The sequence below is a fragment of the Globicephala melas genome, chromosome 10 (assembly GCF_963455315.2).
Source record: "Globicephala melas chromosome 10, mGloMel1.2, whole genome shotgun sequence".
NCBI classification, from domain to species: Eukaryota; Metazoa; Chordata; class Mammalia; order Artiodactyla; family Delphinidae; genus Globicephala; species Globicephala melas.
Genome location: NC_083323.1, coordinates 90,179,688 through 90,204,444, shown reverse-complemented (window position 1 = coordinate 90,204,444; position 24,757 = coordinate 90,179,688). Strand labels below are relative to the sequence as shown.

At 40.0% G+C, this 24,757-nt stretch overlaps 1 protein-coding gene across 6 annotated transcripts in view; it reads right to left on the bottom strand.

The window, feature by feature from the left end:
- EPS8 (EGFR pathway substrate 8, signaling adaptor) overlaps positions 1-24,757 on the bottom strand; it is a 241,501-nt gene that overhangs the window by 185,233 nt on the left and 31,511 nt on the right. For 3 of the 6 annotated variants that reach the window (XM_060306093.1, XM_060306099.1, XM_060306100.1), the window contains exon 1: positions 4,918-5,143. The exons of 2 other annotated variants lie outside the window; for them this stretch is intronic. The gene's annotated coding sequence lies outside the window, so the exon portion shown is untranslated. Of the gene's footprint in view, positions 1-4,917; positions 5,144-11,030; positions 11,135-24,757 lie in introns of those variants that run through there. One more of the 6 variants, XM_060306094.2, reaches the window with a different exon arrangement.

Here is a 24,757-nt window from a genome sequence, read left to right as displayed (position 1 = left end):
TCTGGCCCCAATATCAACAACACAAAGTGTTGACCAAAAGAAAGGTACTTGAAAAAAGGCCACTTGAAAAAAGGCAAGAGGAGTGGTATGGGATAAGATTCAAAACCAGTTAAGTCTCAAGTTTCTATATGGTGTGTATATCCTCTGCCTCTTCTCGGCACACACCCTGCAAATCTCTTATTTCAGATCTTTTTTTGTGAAAAATAAAGCTTTATTAATTATTTCTACAATTAGATCTGAAATAACTGACATATGTTACTCTGTATTAACAATTCTATTTTCCACAAAGGAGAATCTCTGATTTAGTGAGGAAGAAGTAAATGAATTATATACGATGTCCAGGAATCAATCTCAGCATATAGTCTATGCAGTATTACATTTTGGTTTCCAAATCATTTCTCAACTGTTTCTTTTAAGCAATTTCACAAAACATGTAAAAAAAATCAAATAAAAACACTTTCCTTTCCATCCTAAACCTAATATATAATCTACTTGACTTAAAAATCACATTAATTTGCTACCGGTACAACTCAAAGTCCATGGACAAAAAAGTGAATCTAGACACTTAACCTTTTCACAAAAAGTGAAAAGTGTCTTTTTATACATTTTTCACAAAAAATAACTCAAATGGGTCACAGATATAAATGTAAAACTAAAAAACTTCTAGGGGCAGGAAAGCAGGATAAAATCTAGGTGGTATAGAGTCTGAAAATGAGTTTTTAAATACAGCACCAAAAGCTTATCCATGAAATTGATAAGTTGGCCTTTATTAAAATTAAAAACATTTGCTGTGTAAAGACACTGTTAAGAAAACAAAAAGACAAGCCAGACTGGAAAAATATATTTGCAAAACAAATATCTGATAAAGTGCTTGTACCAAAAATATATAAAGAATTCTCAAAACTCAAAAATAGGAAAACAAACAACCCTATTAAAAATGGGCAAAAGTTCAGAACAGACATCTCACCAAAGAAATGGAAAATAGCATATGAAAAGATGATTAACATTAAATGTCATGGAAAAGGCAAATTAAAGCAATGAGATATTACTGTATACTTATTAGAATGGATAAAATAAAAAAACTGACAATACCAAATGTTGGCAAGGATGAGGAGCAACAGGAGCTTGCATTCACTGTTGGTGGGAATGCAAAATGGTACAACCACTCTGGAAAACAGATTGGCAATATGTTACAAAGCCAACCAGAATCTTACCATATGATCCAGCAATCATGTTCCTAGGTATTTACCCAACTGATCTGGAAACTTATGTCCATATAAAAATTTACCCATGAATTTTCATTGCAGCTTTACTCATAGTGGCCAAAAACCAAAGGCAAGTAAGATATCCTTCAACAGATGAATAGATACACAAACTGTGATACATCCATACAATGCAATATTATTGCATGATAAAAAGAAATGAGCTATCAAACTACAAGAAAACATGAATGAACCTTCCATGCACATTACTAAGTGAAAGAAGTCAGAGAAGGCTATATGATTCTAATTATATGATGTCCAGAAAAGGCAAAACTATAGAGACTGTAAAAAATATCAGGGGTTGCCGGGGGAAGGGGGTTAAGGGAGTGATATGTGAAACACAGAAGATTTAATAATCTGTTGAAATTATTCTGTATGATAATAGATATATGAAATTGCTCATTTGTCAAAACTCACAGAACGTCACAGGACAAAGAGTGAAACAATATACACAAATTTTTTAAAAATCATGTAGAACGTCTGGGGATCCCAAAATAGAATGTAGATTGTGACAAAAGTATCTACCTGTATCATACATGTGTGCAACAACCTCATGAACGGAATAGGAGGAAAAGGAATGGAATCTGTAAGACTAATTGGAATCTATAAAATCTAAAAATCTATATAATCTAAAAATCTATAAAATGTACTACACATAAGCAATGTACTCTAGTTGATAAAGCTGTTCCCCCTCTTTGTGAAGGGAGCACAGGTTAACAATTTTGATACCACTATACACATATAATGGGTTTGAACAATTAAGTAAATGGACGGCAGGTGGTGGAAGCCAGGTTTCTTCTCCCTATTAGAATGAGTTTACAGATAAGCAAGGGGAGGAATCCAGGATGATATAGGTGGTAATGGATTAGGTAGAGTAAGAGACAACCGTATGAACTCATATTTACCTTAAAATAGATACACATGGTTACAAAGAGAAACATGTACCCCTGTAAGAGTACATACAGGGGTTTGTATACACACATATGTATTTCCTGCTGTCAGAGGAGAGGGCCTAGAAGTAATGACACCTCAGTAGCAACAAGAATACCTAGAACCCAGATCTTTCTTGGCTTCCAACACCATTTCCCAAGAAGATGAACCAGATTCTTTCTGGCTGACTCTAGGGCTGGGGCAGGAAATGGAAATATACAAGATAATCCTGGAGCATCTTTTAATGCTAGAAAGTAAGGAAGTGATCTTTTAAAAAACTTACATTAATGGAGATATGTCAAAGGAGGACAGGAACCAACTGAAAGAGCTCCCAATGGCCAAAGCTGAAACAATTTGAGGAACAAAATAAAGTAGTATTGGATTATAACCCAAAGTATAAATATATATCCAGGAGGCCAGACCAATATAAGCAAATGATTGAGTAAATTAATAAATAGGGAAAAAAGACAAATCTGCCATTCAAAAGAATTCCCCAAAACTTATATAAACACTCCACCCTCAAGGAGGAGAAGCATAACTCTCCACTCCTTAAGTATGGGCTGGTCACAGTGACTTCCTCCTAAGAAAAAGCATTAAAAGAAAGAAAAAGAGTAAGTTTTCAGTGCAGAAAACTAATACTACTGCAGCCAGGTGATCAAGATAAATATCAACAGTGATAAATCATGTTGCATAGTATGGACCCTTTATATTATGTGATAAAAGTAGCACTTTACCTCTGTGATCTTCCCCTCAAAAACCCAAAACCTCAGTCTGAGGAGGAGAACAATATTAGTGGAATGCCTATAGAGGACATTCAATAAAACATCTGACCAATACTCCTCAAAACTGTGAACAGCAACCAAAACAGGCAAAGTCTAGCAAACTAAAAAGTATCAGCAAAGATTTAAAAATTGAAAGCAGGAAAAGCTAGAGATGAAAACAAAATGAAATCTTTACATCTGATCAGAAGCAAGCAAAGTGGTCAAAATTCAGCATTAGATTCCCAATAGGGAACAAATAAGAATAAACCATTTTGAGAATCTTCACTCTGAATACAACTTAAAGTATTCCCCTGGTATTAATAAAAGGCTGAAAATTACTATATAATGATAGTCAATGACACTGGAAAGTGAGAGAAAAAAAAGATTACAAAGAGAATGTATCAAATATTGTGAACAGTGGTTATCTCACAACAGTGGAATTAAAAGCAAGTTAACTCTTCTTTTTTTCTGCTGTGAAGAGAATGACTTGGGGAATTTTTAAAAGTATTAATCTCTGAATTCTGCACTAAAGGCATTCTATAAAATGTTATTACATTTGTAATACATTCTACCCTATCCTTTACGTGGCAAGTCTATAAAGTGGGTTATTTTTCAAATTGGTAATTAAAAATGTGAACCCATGATGAAAACTTTTCCACACCAGCAACTTAAGAAAGAACTATCGTAATATGTCCAGAAAACTCCAATTCCTAGAAAATCGATACTAGGTGAGAAAGGATGACATTGACTTTAATTTTCAATGACCACATGATCTAAATTACTAGTTCACACTTTCCAAAACCCAAGTCTCTGTAGAAGAATAATATCCTTTCAATTGAAATAAATTAGAAGCAATACACAACACAGTTAGTTTGATATATGTATATAAAGAAGCTTTCTGGGAATCCTAATTCTTCTATCTCCCAAAAAAATAAAGCCAAAATCAAACTAGTCACATGCCTCTGAAACCAAGTTTTATTTGAACTCTTAAGACATTATCTATTCCTCTTATTAACTGAGGCGAGAACTGAAACCTTAAAAATTAAAGCTAGAATACATGTCATTGAAATATGTTTTGTAAAGGTGGATTCCAATTCCTAATGCTCTACCGCTCTTGACGTCTATGGATTTCAATTCCTAATACCTAATACAGCATCCTACCCCCAAAGAGAGCCCAGCGATGCAACGGGTACTACGGGGAAAGAAGGATTTGAGAAACAGTGCAAAGGAAGGGAACAATCCGTGCCAAGATTCTGCATACAGGTAGTCCCTGAAAGGAAAGTAGAAAGTGAGAGCATAGGAGGGGCGGGCAGGGTCTTGGAAATCCACTCCCAAGGCATTCAGTGACAAAGACACCAGAAGGGCTGTCTCCCCAAAAGTAAAATGGTGAGTGAGAGGAGTGGAGCCCGCTACGAAAGGAAAGTCACCAGGAATTAAGAGGGACAACTATGCACAAACAACAAGCTCTCTCGAAATTTGAGGGGGTATACGATGGTGGGACCTTGGTGCAAAGTCTCAATTGGAAAAGACCCCCCCCATTTGGGGGTGGGGAGGGTAGCTCTCGAAACCCCAAGTCTAAGACAAGCCGGGAGAAGAATACTCGTTATGGAGTCTCCCCACCGACCAGAGAAGCGCAGGTGTATCTGCGGAAGCTCAGGTTACCGGGAAATATGACAAGGACGGTGTGCATCTTCTCTGCCCACCGTGCAGGAGCCCCGGGCGCGGCGGGCGACCGAGGGTCGGCACCGGCTCCGAGCGCCCCGGGACCCGCCCGCGAACGCACTTCGGCGGCAGCGCCCTCGCACACCTGGCTCCCGACACCAGTTGAAAGCAGTCAAAGTGAATGAAGACGGACGCGGCGCCTGGCACCACTCCATCCCGACACACAAAGGCAGATTTTGAAAATCGAGGGAGAGTCCAAGCCGCCGGACCCCAGCGGGCGCCTTTCGCCAAGGGGCTCTTACCTCGGATCTGCCCTCGGGGCCGCGGCTTCCCCGGAGGCGCCTCGAACCCAAACCCGGCGGGAGGCGGCCGGGAGAAAGCCCCCAAGCCGGACCGCGCCCTCCCAATCCTCCGCGAGCCGCCCAGCCGCCGCCTGCGTCCGGCCGAGGAGACGCGGTCTCCGGGGCGAGCTCAGCGCCGACCTCGCGCTCGGCTAGAACGCCTGGCCCGCCGCCGCCGCCGCCGCCGCCGCCGGGGAACTCTGGAGCTGCCCGCCAGCTCACCCGCTCGCCCAAGCCGGCCGCGCGCTGCGCATGCCCAGTACATCTCGGGGAGCGAGCCCGCGAGCGCGCGCCGCGCGGCCGGGAGCCGCTCCGCTCTCCGGGTCTTGGCGGCAGCCGAAGCGCGGAGCATCTGGTCGACCGCAGCGCTGGAGGAGAACTGGCCAGCGGGGCCGGGTGGGCGGGAGACGGAAGGTAGGAGAGAGGGCAAGGCAGCGCGCCGAGCTATCAAGGCCGCGATCGAAGTCGGACCGAAGTTCTGAGCCGCCGACGGGTTTTCAGAAGTGCCCTAGCAGGACCCACTAGCAGCTGGGAGGCCTGAGAAGGAGTACAGAGCGAGGATAGGTTTGCCCCGGGCAAGAGTGGATGCTCCTGGCGGAGGGAGCGCGCCAGTTACAGCGCCCCGGGTCTTAGTGTGCAATTCGTGGCCACTAACCTGCGGGCAGTAAACCTGCAGCACCCAAAGACCCTCCAGCCTTGGTCTTCCTGTTGGGACCCTCCCACCTATTTTTCCCCTTTTGTCGCTTCCTTTTTTTTTTTTTTTTTTTTTTTTAAATCTCCTCAACTCATGCCTTAAACTGGTGGCACCCAAGGGCCTCCACTCGGTCCCGGGGAGTCTCCAAACTACCGGTCCTTACCTGCAAGCAGCAAGCCCAGACCTGCCTCGCCCGCATCGCACGACTGCCTTGGATCCTATTTTTCTCGCAGCTCTTAGCAAGAGCCTGATGTGGTTTGAAGTAGTGGAGGCTTCTTTCACATAATGCCTCTCGTGACCTAACCAACCTTTATAATCTTCTTCTCCCCCCAGTAGCCCCCGGCGCCACTAAGTGAGAAGTCCTTCCATCTGTAACATTGCATTTGCTTCTTCTTGAAACTCCAGCTTTGTCATAGCTATGACCCCCTCCTTTCTAACTTCTTTAAGGTCACTTGACTCTCAGAAATCAATGAAAGTCTATAAAATAAACTTGGTTAAAGTAGATTGGACCTGCTTGTTTTGTGAAGCATGGGAGAAGCACAGTCAGGGGAAAGAGAGATTTCAAATCAAGATGGGAAATAAAACCATTATCCTAAAAGTTGGAACAGACCTTAGTCTGCTATCTTAAGTAGAAATCCTCTCTCCAGTGTTTCCACTACACCATCAACCACTTAAACTTTTCCATTGTTGGAAATCTCTATTTTTATCAATATTATGTATAATTATTTTTCATTGAGTACCTATGCCAGGAACTAAGCCATTTTTATATTATTATTTCTAATCCTTAAAATGAGATGAGCCTTGTTATACCTATTTAGCAGGAAAATGAAGCTCAGATGTTTCATTCCTTTTGCCAAAGCCAATGCTGATGCCAGAATTAAAATCCAGGGTTGCTTAACTCTAAAGTCTGTGTCATTTGATTTGTGAACATCAAATCAACTTCCCTTAACCACTGGTTAACCCTTAACCCTTAACCACTTCCCCAGACCACTGGTGCTGGTTCTGCCCCAAAGAGCCACACAAAATTAATCTCATTTCTTATAGACACTGCAAGCCTTGAAATATTTGAACCAACTATTAAGTAACTACCAGATCTTCTCATATTTTCCTCTTCTTCAAAATCTCTAGAACCTTTCATTGTTCTTCAAATGCAATGGTGAGCCCTCATAACCACATTCCATACCCTGCTTTGAATGTGCTTTGATTTTTCACTTTTCTCCTTGAACTGTACACTCAGAAGAGAACACAACATTCAAATACAGTGGGCTGAGAACCGAGTCACACAGGTATCAGCCACTTTGATCCAAGCATACCCTGACAATAATGCATCCCGAACTTGCATTAGGATTTTTAGCAAGCATATTACAGAGAGTCAGATCAAATATCCAAGTCAATTTCACAGACTACAATTAAACCATATGTTTCACCTTACATAGTCTGTACTTCCATAATTTAATACTTAAACCTAATTTTTACCTTTAAACCATATTAAATTTCATCTTGTTTGTTTTAGGACATAATTTCAGATTTTAAAATATTATTAGCGATCACTTTAAATTTATAACATCTGTAAATTTAATGAACATGCCTTCTTTGTTTCCACCTAAGTCTAATAAAAAAAAAAAAAAAGAACAGTTACATAAAACAGGCTTACAAAAGAGCCTTGCAGCCCACCACCAAAACTGAGCTCTGAGATAATAATCATTTATGAACCAATACTTTTCAAGATCAAGCATTTTAGTTCATGCAACAATGCTATAACCAAGAAGGATTTCATAAAAGGTTTTCTACATGCTCTGCTGAAATGAAAAGTCACTGTCTATAGCATTCCTAAATCTACAAGTTCAAGTAACTCTTAAAAAAAAATAAACAGGACCTTTTGAAATATGAACCAGTTTTGGTATCAATGATCTCCATTACTTTTCTAAGTGTTTAGAACCAAAGTTAATCTTTTTACACTTTTGCTGAGAACTGATGTCCAACTCCCGTGTTTATTGTGCTGCCTTATACAAGTTTTTCCCTCTTGAAGGTTTCATTTGCTAATGTTGGTATGGGAGATGAAAATGAGGTAGAACAGAATGAAGGTAGACACATGGAGTGAATGGGGTCTCCCCAATACAAAGTACACTAGCAAAACTTGAGAAACAGGTAAAATCTATAGCTGGGTGTAAAGGCTAGATACAGAAAATATGAAGAAATGATGATGGCTAAATGTAACCTGAAGACCGAGAACTATATGTAAACTTCCCAAGAATCAAATGTACTTTTCACACACCCTCTCTACTCCAATCCCTCAGTATGATGTGCGAGTATCATTTAGGGACTGCTGTGTTTATCTTTGTAGGCAGTCTTAAAGCCAAGTAATGCAAAATGTACCTATGGATAAGTTAGATAATGTTTACTGTAGTTAAGAATATTACTATTTTTATGATCTAATCTAAATATTTTAAGCATATCTTGAAGTTGAGATATGCTTAATTTCCTTTTGGCCACAGCTGACATTCTTATTTAGCCTTGCTGAAGAAACAGGCCAAACTGCTGGATTATTATTTTTGCTCCCACTTTAGAAACTGCTTGAGCTTGCGTCTTATCCTTTTTTTTTCTTTTTTTGCTTCCTATCTTGTAATTGATATCTATATTTCTTGTTTGTTATGGTTCTTTACATCTATTTGGGTGTAGCAAATTCACTTTTGCTTATTCTTTGAATGTGAAAATGCTTTATTTGTTATATACCATATAAGTAGACGTGTGAAAATTTTGAAGCATGAAGGGAAGTGAAATATTTTTAACAAAGAGTCTTTCCAAGTGTAACCCCTACTTATCTACAAGGAACTTTATTAGTCAAAAACAAGTAAATGACAACACCCCTCTGTCAGAAATGGGTAGATCCAGTAGGTAGAAAATCAGTAAGGACATCGTTGAAATCAGCAGAATACACATTCTTCTCAAGCTCATGTGGAATATTCACGAGGATAAAATCACATTTTGGGGGCTTCCCTGGTGGCACAGTGGTTAAGAATCGCCTGCCAATGCAGGGTACACGGGTTCCAACCCTGGTCCAGGAAGATCCCACATGCCGCAGAACAACTAAGCCCGTGCGCCACAACTACTGAGCCTGTGCTCTAGAGCCCGCGAGCCACAACTACTGAGCCCACGTACCTAGAGCCCGTGCTCCGCAACAAGAGAAGCCACCGCGATGAGAAGCCCATGCACCGCACCGCACCGCACTGAAAGGTAGCCCCCGCTCACTGCAACTAGAGAAAGCCCGCGCACAGCAACCAAGACCCAACGCAGCCAAAAATAAATAAATAAATATATATATATATTTTAAAGAGTTATGGAAGATAGAATGTGAAGATGTAACATTTATCTAATCAGAGTCCCAGAATGAGACACCAAAAAGAATAGGTTAGAGGCTAGAGGTGAAGAGACTGTTAGATTACTAACAGTCTACTCTCTTAGATTAGATATAGGTTATAGTATATAGCTGACAGTGTTTCAAGATTAATATAAGACATGAATCCACCAAGAGAGGAAGTACTGGCATATACACGTATCAAGTAGAATACCTAAAAAGAAAACCAGAAAGAGAAAGAACAACATATGCATGTATCAAATAATATACATGAAAAGAAAACCAAACCAAGGTACACGAGAATGAAATTGCAAAACACCAGAGGAAAAGGCCATATTAAAAGCATTGCGAGGGCTTCCCTGGTGGCGCAGTGTTTGAGAGTCCACCTGCCAATGCAGGGGACACGGGTTCGTGCCCCGGTCCGGGAAGATCCCACTTGCCGTGGAGCGGCTGGGCCCGTGAGCCATGGCCGCTGAGCCTGCGCGTCCGGAGCCTGTGCTCCGCAACGGGAGAGGCCACAACAGTGAAAGACCCGCGTACCAAAAAGAAAAAAAAAAAAGCATTGCGAGAAGAAAAGCAAGTAGACCAAAGAATTTTAAACAGCAATAATGGCAGCCAGAAGACACTAGAATATCTTCTAAATGTTGAGAAAAATAACTGTCAACCTATAATTTTGTGTCCAGAAAAATTATATTTCCAGAACAAAAATGGAAATAAGACATTTTTAGAAAAATAAAAGCTTTGCTTTTTAACACCTTCACTAGACGAACTCCTAAAACACACCTTTGGATGAAGGAAGTGACCCAATAAGAAATACTGAGATGCAAGGAAAAAATGGTGAGCAAATAAATTGATAAACATTTGGGGTAATCTAAAGAAAACTGGTCTGTAAATAATAATAATAATAATAATGTCAAATTTGTGGGGTTAAAAAGCACAATTAAAATATTGGGCGATAACATAAATCAGCTGGAGGATGATCAGAGTTAAACTGTTCTGCGGTCCTTGTATTGTTTTGAAGGGGTTAAAGTATTAATTTTAAATGTCTGTAAGAAAAGCATTCAAGATAGAATTTCAAGCGAAACTACCCATATGATATTTACAATGTTTTAATGCTGTCTATGTATCAACTCATTTACATTCTTCCAACAATCTTCTGACAGTCTCCATTTTATACATGAGGGAAAATAAAAGACACAAAAACATGAGCCACAAGTCATCTAACTACTGTGTGACGAAGTTGGAATTTGAGAACATGGCTTTGGTGGTTATGTTCTACAGTATCTTAAAGACTCTGAAAGAATAGACACAGAAAGCAGAAATTCCAGAACAGCAGAGGAAGAGAAAGGCAATAAGAAATAAACAAATAAACATAACAGTATCTCCACCTATTTACCCCGTGCAAAGAAAAATTTTAAAAATACAAGAAAGAATTGTAGAAAAAGAGGGCCAAATAGAAAATAGAAAGGAAAGACCAAAGGGAAAAAATTCAAATATGTAAGTAATCACAACATAAATGGATTAAATTCTACAGCTAAAAGAGTCAAAGTAGTTTTTAAAAACATAGCTATGTGCTATTTACAAACATAAGGATATGGAAACCATAAGATATATCAGGTATATAATAATGAAAAGAAGACTGGTGTAGCTACATTAAAATCACACAATCACAATGGACTTTAAGATAAAAAAGCATTATTGGGGATAGAAAGGGCACCACATAATGATCAAATCTACAAGGAGAAATTGATAAATCCACCATTATGGTGGGGCTACTTCAATACTCTCTCACCTATTGATAAGTTATTGACAACTCCATGTACATAGATAGATACAGATATAAGGTATACAATATTTAGAGATTACAGTGTCGACATACAGCAATAAGAGAATACACATTATCATCAAACCCGTAAGAAATATTTACATAAATTCACCAGTGTACCTTAACATATTTCAAAGAATTTGGATTATTTAGACCAAGGGTTGAAAAACTTTTTCTGTAAAGCACTAGATAGTAAATACCTTAGCTTTGTAGGTCAATGGTCTCTATTGCAACCACTCAAGTCTGCCCCTGTAACTTGAAAGCTGTCATAGTCAATATCCTTATGCAATTCAATTATCTTCTCCTCCTGCAGGAACAAGGATTGTAATTAAGCAAATGACCATAGCCGTATTTCAATAAAACTTTATTTAGGCACTCTGAATTTGAATTTTATTTAATTTATACATACCTCAAAATATTTGTGTTTTTCAACCATTTAAAACGTGCCAACCATTCTTAGCTCACAAGCTGCAGAAAAACAGGTCGTGGCTGGGTTTGTTGATCCCTGATCTAGACCTTGTAATCTCTGCTTGCAAGGCAATAGATTTAGAAATATATTTCAGACTAATTTTTTTGTTAAGATTTAACTTAAAACTTAAATAACAGTACCTTTTAATTTCTAAAGATTCACTTAAATAAGTGGGATTTAGACTTCCAAATAACCATGGATCAAAGAGGAAATCGTGAATGAAAATTTAAAAATACTTCGAACTGAAAAAAAAAGAAAAATAAATTTTGATATAGTCAGATCATGAAATATTCTATAGCAGTGAAGGTCAGGAAGCAACCACCACATTCAGCAGAATAAATTACTCTTAGAAACATAAAGTTTCTAAGATCACAGAAAATTATGTGCAGTAAGTTGCCCTTTTTACAAAGCTCAGGAACAAGCATAACTAAATGATATATTATTTGGGAACACGTATATACTTGCTAAAACTAGTATGTAAACAAAGGAATGTTTATCATAAAATTAAGAATAGTGGTTACTTCTGAGGGGCAGGAAGGGAAATGGAACAGAGAGTCTTTATAGATAAATTGCAATAGTAATGTAATGTGTGTCACAGGTGTTCACCTTAATTACACTCCTTGCTCCTGCGGAGGAAAAGACTGTTGAATTGCATACAATGACAGAGGAGGGACAGAGCAATTGTTACTCTGATTTGTGGTGAAAGCGATCCAGTTACCGTTCTCTTATTTACCTGGACACAGGTCATCAGAATGCCTCATCGCCTATTATCCCTGACCTTCGAATGTCTGGTGAGCTCTGTACATAAAACACTCCTTTCCGAGCAGGACCACAGATACTCTGTCCCTAATTTTAAGTGTGAAAGTTGATTTTTACAATAAGGCTTATTTCCTCCAGAAATTCTAATGCCTCGGTACAGCTGAGGAAAATTTAATTCTCACACTTGAGAGTTACTCATTCCTTTACTAGTAACACCTGAATATTCTTTAAAATTCAGAAGAGACATCGCTTGTTTCATCTTTTTGAGATAACTGTACTGCTCGTTCCACAGAACTGGAAATTTGCCATTTGAAAACAGTTATCTCACTATTTACAGCTTTCTCTAATCAAATCTAAGCTTTTTATTTTTCTACGTGTGCCTAACCAGGAAAGCAGATGAAAATCAAAGGAGAAAAATAAAATAACCATGAGGAAAAGTAAACCTTCAGAAACTGGTTAATTTTAAATTACAGTAAAGCCATAAAATGGAATTCTATTTCATGATGAAAAAGAATGAGGTGGTTATATTAACCACTAACTTGGATGGACATCAAGATATATAGTTGTTAAGTGGGGTGAGGGGAAAGGTGAGTTGCAATACACTCTGTAGTAGGAATGAATTTATGTAAAAAAAGAATAACAGCTAGAGAAATACAAGCCATATTTTAACAGTTTCTTTTATAGGAAGAGAGATGACGGTGGAGGCAGGAGTTCCTTTCACTATTTCGGTTAATATAATTCTATAATATTTGAATTTTTAACCACGGACCTGTATTATTTTGTGGCAGAGAAAATTTAACATTGTAATATTTTGTGAATTTTGTGTTTCTGAATTCTTTACTCCGTCTAGAACTCAGCTAGAGTTTTAAAATTTCCATCCCTAAAGTCTAAAGTATCTTTAGTTTACTGAGCTAAAATAACCCTCAGGCTATTTAACAATTCCCTTTGGGGACCGTATTGGAATTGCAAATGCAGACTCTGTTTCCTTAAGTTGGCACCCCAGTTTTTTTCTCCATTGACAGTAGAATCCTGGGGCGGGGGAGGTGGGAAGGGAATAAAACAAAACAAAAGAGAACTCCTGTTACAAATTTAAAGGTTTTAAGAAGCAAATTCGCATCTCTCATTAGCTTTCTCACTCCAATAGCCCTGGTGCTCAAGAAAACTCCAGCAACCTTAAAGATAATTTTCCTGATAACAGTGCTTAAATCCCAGTTTTGGCAAGACAACAGCAAAAATATGCCCCAGATTCCAAGTCTAATTTCATCTTAAAGAACTTGGATACACACACACACACGCGCGCGCGCACACACACACACACACACACACACAGAAATCTCTAAACGCGTGTTGGTTTTCCGAATACACTTTCCTTTCCTTTAATGGACACTTTTTTTTAATGCAAAGCTTTCAAAGCATTTTCCACACTTTCTTATTAAGCAGAGTGTTTACCTTACTAACCATAGTTATCATTGTGCACATTAAGGGTTGTACTTCACAAGTACACAATTCCTTACCCAAACCCTTGCAACCAGATGTTTGCATCTTGTGAAGGTAACGTGACGCTTATACCACATACGTATTCATAGCAACCCAGCAGGGTCTGTAATTAACACATTATTTCTGCAGCAAATCATATTCACACAAATTAGAACGAAGTTCATAAGTAGCCTCATAGCCCCTCAGATTCGATTTGCTATCAAACAAGCACAAGTCGTCAGACTTTGTCACCAAATGAAATTTGAAAAAACAAACAAGCAACTTTTTAAAAAACTTTTGACTTGACCTTGCAGATAAAGCTGTTATGCACCTGTATGATGGTGCCACAAGGAGGAACTGCCTTGCTTGCCTTGCATTTGAGACTCTAAATGGCTATCGTTTTGAGGGCTTGATGTCTTCTGCCTCTTGTGTGCCTTCCATCCATTTTGTTGCTGTGACTTCCTCTACCACCTTCCTGCCCAGATACTTTATTATGTTTAATCGGCTATGACCTGAAAAAAAATAGATAACCAAGTTATTATAATCATGTATGAAATAGAGTAAGTAGATTATACATAAGGAGCGCTAGAGTTATTTTGTGATATGTGCATTTTGCTTGCATTCTTGACAACACCTATTTCAACAAGTTAGAGGCTTTGGTTTGCTAATGATTGTCACCTGTATTCACAATTTTTGAGATTTTTATCCTTAAAAAAGCAACTCTAACTTCCTGTTCAAAAAAAAGAAATACAATGTCTCATTTTATAGATGTCACCAGTTTCAGAAACGGACATCTTGTGAAAGCATGCTATTCTAATATATGCATATATGACCTTTTGGTCATATGCAAATAAGCTAAGGGCTAAAGTTTATTTACTCTTGCACAAAAAATAAGTGATGACAATAAAGATTAAGGTATTTATAAAACCTTAAAGTACAATCTCAGGGTGACATTTCTAAATCATCACAGTCACTCGCCTGTATTTTTCTTCTTTACTCAACTTGCAAGTCCTTCTGTATTTTGACCCCACTCTGTACATCTATCTTCATTTATTAGTGCTCCTGCTGTGAGCTTCCCACAGCTCCAATATGTAGAGCCCTTCCTTGGTGTTGCCCACACAAGGCACACTTATCACTGCAAGACAAAGAAACCTGGGGAGGAGTGGAGAGTCATGACTGGGAATCAATGCAGGAATGTCCGTGATTCAAGTTTCCAGGAGGAAAGTAGCCAAAGCAAGTGAAAGATCAATACCAGGTGCTAAGAGAGTGGCATGAAAGAAAAGTATTGAAAGCAGCAAGAACCCAGAAACCCAATCAGATGGCTCACTAGTGAGAAAGCATCTAAAGGCCTCTGATTCATTCATTCAGCAAAGGTTCAAGCACCTGCCAAGCACAGGGATGGGCTTTGGGGATATAAAAAGGAGTACAAAATGGTCCCCACCCTTGAGGGCTTGCAGTATTAGCAATTAAACAGACAGAAATAAATAGAGACAACCATATGCCATGTTGTAACAGCATAATGTAATACCAAGCACTATCTGAGCCACAGAGAAATGAACGCTCAACTCTGCTGTGCAGAATCAGGCTGGCATCACAGGGACTCACTTGACTGCCCTTTGCTGATCACCTTCGAACCTCCTTGCTGTTCCTCAAGCACCCTGGCCTGCTTCCACCGCAGCCCTAGCACTGGCTGTTCCCTGACCCTTAACGCTGTTCTTCCAGATATCGACAGGGCTCACTCTCTCACTTCATTCAGGTCTCAGCTCAAATGCTACCTCATCGGAAAAGATTTCTCTGACCAATCACCCTATTTAAAACTATATCACCCGGGCTTCCCTGGTGGTGCAGTGGTTGAGAGTCCGCCTGCCGATGCTGGGGACGTGGGTTCGTGCCCCAGTCCGGGAAGATCCCACATGCCGCGGAGCAGCTGGGCCCGTGAGCCATGGCCGCTAAGCCTGCGCATCAAGAGCCTGTGCTCCACGACAGGGGAGGACACAACAGTGGGAGGCCCCAACAGTGGGAGGCCCGCGTACCGGGGAAAAAAAAAAACACAACACAACTGTACCACCCAAGGGGAAGGATAAATTAAGACTTTGGCATTAACATACACACACTACTATATATAAAATGGTTAACCAACAAGAGCCTACTGTATAGCACAGGGAATTATATTCAATACCTTGTAATAACCTATAATGGAAAAGAATTAAAAAAAAAAACAAAACGGTACCCCCAGACACACACACACACACACACACACACACACACACAGAAACTCAACTCTTTCTCTCTCTTTCTCCCTGTTGCCTGACTTTGTCTTTTTTTTTCCTCAGCCCTTATCACAATCTGCAATCATCTTGTCCAATTATTTATTGTCTGTTTCCCTCATGTAAATTCTGTGAGAGCAGGGATTTATCAGTTGTATTTACTGCTCTAGCCCCAGCACTGGACAGAGTTGAATGAGTGAATGAATAAATGAATGAATGAGGAGAAATTTGAGCTGAGTTATGAAGAGCATGTAGTGGCTTGTCAAGGGAACAAGGCGTGTGTGGAGGCAGAGGGAGGACTCAGAATGTACAGAGACACCAGGGTAATTAAAGGGAGTCAAGGCACCTTGGAAGGAATTTAGAGAGAAATAAAATGATCTGTGCTCAGCACACAGTGGGTTTTCATTCAACGTTACTAAGTAAATAAGTGAGAGAGCAAGTGAGTAAATGAGTGAATGAATACACGATTGAATTAATGATCAGGTTTTTGTCTTAGAAAATGTGTGAGCCTAGATGGGTGGAACAGAAGACAGGAAGTAGAGATCATTGAGAAGGCTGGTCTTCTACAAAGAGGAAAACAAAGAAGGCCTGAATGAAGCAAGTGGGAATAGAGAAGAGAGACCACACTTGCGAAGCACGTAGAATTGTGATGTGATTGAAGTGGGGGAAGGAGGTGAACGCAGAGGATCCCGATGTAAGTGTCCAGATGGGTGGTGGTGCCGTGGACCACACGGTAAAACCAGGAATGGTGAAAGGAGGCTGCGCTGGGGAGATAATCTATCCTGGGTTGTACATCTTGGGATTGAAGTCTCTCTGTAATAGGGGAAGACAACTAATATGTAGTTGGAAGCGTTGACCTAGGAGAAAAGTCAAGACAGAAGACAGGTTTGGAATACCTTTATGGATGGATGTCTTTATCTTCAGGAAAACATGTTAGGATAAGAAGACGAAATTCGAGGATAATTTAAGAGGTCGAGAGGCAGAGGGGGGAAAAGGAACGTCCACTGAAAACTAAGAAGCAGCTAATAGAGTGGTAAGAGGAAAACTAGGAGTTTAAGCCCATGAGAATTAGCATGTGCTGTCTTGCTCATTACTGTAGCCCCAATGTCCTGGTACAGGATAAAGAGACATGCAAATACTTGTAAAAAAGGGAAGTAGGGAAAGAAGGAAAGAGGGAGGGATGGAAGGAAGCTTGAAAGGAGGGAACTGGTTAACAGTAAGACTACAAAGCTATCAAGAAAGATAATGGGACTGCCCCGGTGGCGCAGTGGTTAAAGAATCCGCCCGCCAATGCAGGGGACACGGGTTCCATCCCAGGCCATGGAAGATCCCACATGCCGCGGAGCAGCTAAGCCCATGAGCCACAGCTACTGAGCCAGCGCTCTAGAGCCGCGAGCCACAACTACTGAGCCCACGTGCCACAACTACTGAAGCCGGCGTGCCCTAGAGCCCGCACGCTGCAACCACTGAAGCCTGCGCTCCTAGAGTCAGTGCTTTGCAACAAGAGAAGCCACCACCGTGAGAAGTCCGTGCACCTCAACGAAGAGTAGTGCCGCTCACCGCAACTAGAGAAAAGTCCGCATGCAGCAACAAAGACCCAACGCAGCCAAAAAAAAGATAATGATAGCTAAGAAAACTCAGATTTATTTTATTAAGGGATTATAACATGCCAGAGACCCTTTTAAGCAGTTCACACGGCTTGACTCATTCAATTCTCAAAACAACCTCGTGAAGCAGGGGTGATGATGATGATATGATGATGACGATGATGATTATCCCCTCTTTATAGATGAGAAAATGAGGCACAGAGAGGTGAAGTTGCCCAGGGTTACACAGAAAGTAAATGACAGAAGCAAGATTTCAAGTCCAGCCATCTCGCTCTGAAGCCTCTTTGCACAGATGGAAGAGCGAGTTTTGTGAGGGGCCTTGAGTGAGTATGGTTTCAATGGAGGGGCAGCTCTGTGGCCTGGGGAGGGGAAAGGAAGGCAAAGAAGTGGAGAGGGCAAATGTAGACTGCTACTGCAAGGCGGTTCACTAGGAAGAAAGAGGGACAGATAGTAGCTGGAAAGGAACACAGGGATGTCAGAAGCCGTTTTGTGGTTTGTTTTTATTTGCGGTTCGCGGGCCTCTCACTGCTGTGGCCTCTCCCGTTGCGGAGCACAGGCTCCGGATGCGCAGGCTCAGCGGCCATGGCTCATGGGCCCAGCCGCTCCGCGGCATGTGGGATCTTCCCGGACCGGGGCACGAACCCGTGTCCCCTGCATCGGCAGGCGGACTCTCAGCCGCTGCGCCACCAGGGAAGCCCCGTTTTGTGTTTTTAATGAGCAAGTCTGGTGCATGTGGACTCGCTACAGTCTGTTTACATCACACCCCAGAATTGCTAAAAGAAAAATGAGGGGGTTGGCTGAAAAGACACTCAGGTTACTTCCAGCTCTGATTCTACTATTCCACAACTTTGAAATTCTTTCTCAGTGCAGCCAGATGGAAGATTTCACTTGATAACATTAGTTGGAAAAATAATTTAATACACTTTTAAAGAGGTATATAAATAGAAGTCCAGGGGCCTCTTTGAGTTTCCTTATGATTCATGAGCTTTTCATCTTTTTGCATCCTAGTCAGTGATGCGTCCTGTCTTTATGAGGAAGCTGAAGTTTTTCTTGTCTTTAGATTTGGCCTAAGAACATATTTTTACTTTCTTTTCTTAGGTTAGGAAAGAGTCAGGGTCATCTAGGTTCACATTCTTTTTCTCCATTGCCTTTTCCCTTTTGTACTCTACCCCTCCTTGTACAGGAAAAAATTAATTTAAGTGCAGGCAGTTATACACAAGCCATAATGTTTCTTTCACAACATGCCCTAAACTGTTTAATCATTAGTGTTGTTTCCTGCGATTCTTTCTCTGCTAACTATTCCTTGAGACACTTTTCCTCTTTCCTAAACTTCTCCTTTCCTCCTCCTCTATGACCAAGTGTAGTGGACACATACCAATCCCAGAAATTACACTAGACCCTCCTTTTCCCTCTATTCTTACCTTATGGAGCCCTTTATTGGCACACATCCTTCAGTGACACATATTCCTATCTTTTTCACACCTTTGAACAACTTTTCCATCTCTAGTTGCTCCTTTTCCTAGCCACACAATGTCAGTTTTCAACGATCTCCTAGTAGGGCTATGAGATGGGGTAGAGATTGGCTATGGAAAATAGCAATATAAGACTCATTTCTTTTCTGGCTTTGGGATGTGTTTTCACACTTACCAAAGTTGGTACATACCCAAATTTGGAAAATCACAGCACTTCAAACAAAGTAAAGCGCTACTTGGAAGACATGTCTCAAAAGGAATTAGAAAGCTATCTACTTAGCTAATCTGTGCTCTTTGCTCATTTCTATTCTGGGCACCCCTCCAGACAATGGATGAATAGTGTTTATCTCTTAGACAAATGCAAATAATCTTCACAGAGAGATCTTTATTTTCCTCTCCAAAGCATGATATGTTTCTAGCTCTCAATTCCCCGGAGCAAGGTGATAATTAAAGTGTTTCAGGTTCAAAGGCCCTCTCTCTAAAATTCCTGATGAGCTAGTTTCAGACAGGAATGAGAGTAAACAGAGATGGCTATGATATCATAAGTGAAGCAGGTTATAATGTTAATAAGATGCTGAAAATAAGACGTGTCTGCCTAGTATCAGTAATTGACTCTGTTCACATTTCCCTGACACATGTGAATCCAAATCCTATCGTTCATAATAGTCTTTATTTTGGCAGGTGTATGCACCAAGCAAAGATGAACAGAGTGCAAATAAAGAACCTTTGTCAGTACTGTAGCCAATACCATGATAGCACCTCATTATAAAGAGACCTAAAACATTTCATGACAGCAGGCAACCTTCCTCTAGAAATCTCCATATCTCTGAAGCCAAATAATGATTTGCCCCCTTTATCTTTACAGGCTGTGCTTTTGAAATTATAAAATAGTTCAGAATACTCAGCAGTGATCTGGGACAACCCAAGTACTTCTTTCTTTATATATAAGGAAAATTTTCAAATATTGACAATGCTGATGATTTTCAACCAATTTAATCAGTTTAATCAGCAAGGATTCCTCCATCTTATTCTTTGTAAGAATTATTCTCACATTATTTGATACAATAAAAAAATAAGTAATATCTTCATTCTATTTTTCCTTATTTCTGCTTGTTCTTGATTAAAAATAAGCTAAAACTGAATTGTCAAACCAGGAAAATATTGCGTTGGCTAAGAATATGGAACTTTTTTAGCTAAAAATAATTAATTTGCAAAAGGCCAATGCAAAATGCTTTCTCTCTATTAAACTTTTATATCTATTTTTACAAAGGCAAAATATATCTAGAACACGTGATTTATGCCATCTAATAGTGAGAATTCATCTGTATATGAGAACGTAAGATGCATCTGTGGAAGGAAAATTTTTCCCAAAATGAGTTTTTGAATTTCCTGTATTTCTGGGTCACAGTAGTTTCTGGCTGTGTTTTTGGTTTTTTTTTTTTTTTTTGCAGTACGCGGGTCTCTCACTGCTATGGCCTCTCCCGTTGCGGAGCACAGGCTCTGGACACGCAGGCTCAGCAGCCATGGCTCACGGGCCCAGCCGCTCCGTGGAATGTGGGATCCTCCCGGACTGGGGCACGAACCCGTGTCCCCTGCATCGGCGCCACTGCGCCACCAGGGAAGCCCGTTTCTGGCTGTTTGACAAGACCCATCTCCTAGAGCTTCTGATATTCCTTCCTAAGAGTCAGTGAGAAGAAGCTTCCTTTCACTTTCTCTGGGAGGAAAGGCCAGAACAACTCTCAGGCCACTATTCTCTCTCATGACCTCTTGTCCTTCCCTGCTTTTAGCTCCCAGGGGTCCTGCCAAAGATTGCCCATTGGTTTTAATCCAACTTTTTAAATGAGGGCTTAGAGAAGCAACTTAGAGTTGTATAACTTTTTCCTCTTGTTTTATAAAACATGAGATAAAAAGATTACTCTAAACTACTGACTTTCAAACACCTAAATGGCCTTGGCCATACCTTTATTGGCAGAGTCTAAGAGACCACTGTGGTCCCAAGACCCTTTATGAGGTGGAATCTTGTTTCTGAAGTGGATTTTGGAACATATGCAGTACGTATAAGAAAGTTGTCTTTTCCAGCCACAGTGGAAAACATCTGCTTTGCTAATGGATTTGACTCTACTTGCCAGAATAACTTCCCAGATGTTTTGAAAGCTCTAAACAAATGCAGCCTTTTGGATCTGCTCTGACTCAAAAATTAATTTACTAAGAAAACATGTAGGTCTGTGACATAAAAGAAAATAAAAATATTTCTCTTAACGAATCTGTAATACCAAAATATTTTACATATGGCCTCAGATTAATGGTCTTTCTTTTTTTTTTTTTTTTTTGCGGTATGCGGGCCTCTCACTGCTGTGGCCTCTCCCGTTGTGGAGCACAGCCTCCGGACGCGCAGGCTCAGCGGCCATGGCTCACGGGCCCAGCCGCTCCGCGGCATGTGGGATCTTCCCGTACCGGGGCACGGACCCGTGTCCCCTGCATCGACAGGCGGACTCTCAACCACTGCGCCACCAGGGAAGCCCCTAGATTAACGGTCTTTTATAGATTTTTTAATTTTTTTAAGATATGCATTCAGACAGGTATATACATAGTCTCTCGGAAGGGACTGGAATGCGAATAGAAAATTCTTTCCACTTTTCTGAATGCAACTAGTACTACTATTTATGCTCTTTTGTCAATTCCCCAGCTTTCAATAAATGATTTCCTGGTAAATATATGCATGTCCCGCTTACATTTTATCTTACTGGATCTGATTTAAAAAAAAAAAAAACTCCTAAATAGCATAAAAAGTATTTTATATTATCGACTGTTCAGCCTTCTTTAGCTTCTGCCTTGGCTATTTCTTCCTAGTTAGCCTCCAGCTGCTGCTTTCTTGCTTAATATTTACATAATTTAAAGAGACTACTTTTATTTTGTTCTTTTATGATCGGCTGCCAAGCAATACAATATTTCTTTTTTCTGCCTCATTACACCTACTGACTTCAGTCTCTGTTGTTTTTCCTAACCCTGTTTGGATCTAAATCCTCTATGTTGTCCTTCCATTTCTGTGTTCTATTCAACTTTTCCTCTGCCTTCTTTACGAAATCCTCCAGGAGATCATACTCTCGTGTCCACTACAATCCAGAAATGCAAATGTTTTAAAAGGAAATTCTAAATTAAACAGAACAAATCAATTGTGCATTAAAATTTAGTATGTATTTTCCCTTATAAATACTTGCCAACCTTTTATATGTTTATTTCATATTATACATACGTTTCTAAACAGCAAGAACCTGTATTTTAAGTATGTTTTTAGATGCTAAAGCTGGTCAGTCATTTCTAATAACCACACTTCTTTGCATTCATCCCCTAGAATGTAGGCTTCATCTTGCCCACATCTGCATTACCAGTGCCCAAAGCAGAGCAGCTGCTAGGCACTCAATTACCATTTGCTGAATAAATCTAACACTCCATAGAGGGGTGGGGTCGGTGAGTATTATGTCCCAGTCTCTATGCTAAGTAATTTTACAAACACACACACACACACACACACACACACACACACACACACACACAGAGGCACACCCCATATATTCCACGTAATCTTCTCAAGAACTCAAGTAAGTATTGCTTTCCCCACTTTACAATTGAGGAAGCAGAAACTCAGAAAGGGAGGGAAGTAACCGATCCAAATTTACACAGGTAGAAAGTTGCAATATTTAGCTCCAAAGAAGGCTCTTTGAATAAAATGAGAGATAAACATGACCCATACAAATTTCTTTCTTTCCCATTTCTCTCTCTTGTGGCTGGTCCTGAAGAAAACTTTAAAAATACAACTGATGTTCAGTTCTTCTTTCCTTTGCCCACAAGACCTAACTTTTGGTGCCCACATCCTTTGACTTATCCATCCCAACCAACTCCAAAAGCTTGTCCTGTGGACACTCCTTCCCTCACCCAGGGCCCATGTGCCTGGATCTGTATGGCCAGCTATCCTCAGCTGTACTGAAGTCTGATTTCCCTTCAGCAATCTTGCATCTCATTGCTTCACAATACTTGAGATTTTGAGATTGAACACTTGCTTATTAGATAACACTTCTTCCCTAATACAGAAAAGCTGGAAGAGTCTAGAATTATTTGATCATGATTTTGTGGTCAAAATGTCTCTGCAATTATTGTAACCAAAAGCAGTGAACTTAAATTGGGCTTCCCTGGTGGCGCAGTGGTTGAGAGTCCGCCTTTCGATGCAGGGTACACGGGTTCGTGCCCCGGTCCGGGAGGATCCCACGTGCCGCGGAGCGGCTGGGCCCGTGAGCCATGGCCGCTGAGCCTGCGCGTCCGGAGCCCGTGTTCCGCAACGGGAGAGGCCACAACAGTGAGAGGCCCGCGTACCGCGAAAAAAAAAAAAAAGCAGTGAACTTAAATTGAGCTGAATAGAAGCTTAGGGGGGCACCTTGGCAGGAACCTGGTTGTCCATCTTCGATCAGACTTCACCGGACTAGGCTGACCTCTACTCTATTTCCTAAGAAGAATCCTAGTTGAGATACACAAATGCCTTTAAATTTTCTTATGTGGCTTCCATCTTGAAGTCAAAATTAGAATTTAGTCAATGGTAGGGTCCAAAAATGTAAACAGAAATAAAACTACCAGAAAATTTATTAATTATTGTGTCATTTTGTTAAGTTGCACAAACACACATTGAGAATACAGTCCTCCTTGGAAATTATGATGTCTGCTTTTTGCATAGTTATGTCATTTAAATACACTGATGTAATCATTAATTTATTCAACAAGTAGTTGTTGAGTATCTACTGGATATAAGGCAATTAGTGGTACAAAAGAAAGATTTTAATCCTGTAATCAATATAAATCATGTGCCCAAATGATTCAAATTCAAAGCATTTGTGATTGTTGTCAAAAAATAATAATAAAAGGACAAAATAGTTGGAGATTTCAGAGTGAGGAAGGATTATGAAGAGCCAGTGGGAATCAGTGGTGATTTTGACATATTTATCTTTATATTTTACCTTATATTTTACTTACAGGAGCAACAATCGAAGTTTTTAAACACAAGCTATTTTTCAGACACAGTGGAGGCTGTTTATAGCACTACTGAATTGATTAGGATTGCTTTTGGCTGCAAGCATTAAAATATCCTATTACAATTTACTTAAGCAATAGTGAGACGTTAAGTTATTTCACTCAAAAAGCTGTCTGGAGGTAGGCAGTTCAAAAATAGAGGAAGACTTTCAGTAAAATCATAAACAGCATGGGTTCTTTCCATCCTTACCTTCTGCCAATTTTGTGATTGCAAGATGGTTAAAGAACTTTCTTTAGCATCATGTAGTCACACAAAAAAGTTTAAAAACAGTAAGAAAGGAGGTATTCTCCTTAAGGGCCTCTGTTAATAGGAAAGGAAATCTCTTCTAAACATCCCCAGCTAACTTTCCCCATGTCTTTTTGGCCAGACTTGGTTCACATACCCTCCCCTAGAGCAATCAATCATGAAGGGGAATAGGATTGTCACGATATAGTAACAACTACATACACTGCCTCCTCGCCATCTCTCAAGTCCCCAATTTAAATAAACAATATATTTGCATGGATAATAGAATTTTTAAATTACTGTTTTTAATTTAAAAATTAAAAGAATTATTACGATAGTTTTCTATTTGTCAACGATGGCTACAGTTCTGTCCATCAAAGGTATATTAATCTAATTTTAGTAGCCAAGAAACAGTAACTATTGTTTAGATGGAAATAGTAATTCATTGAGGTAAAGTTATATTTAATTTCTTTGTCATTTTGCCCAGTCTGTGATCCTAGTGGGTTCCAACTAGGAACTTGAGAATGAAAACTGGCCCATGTCAAGCCATTACTGTAGTGGCAGAGAAAGTTCAT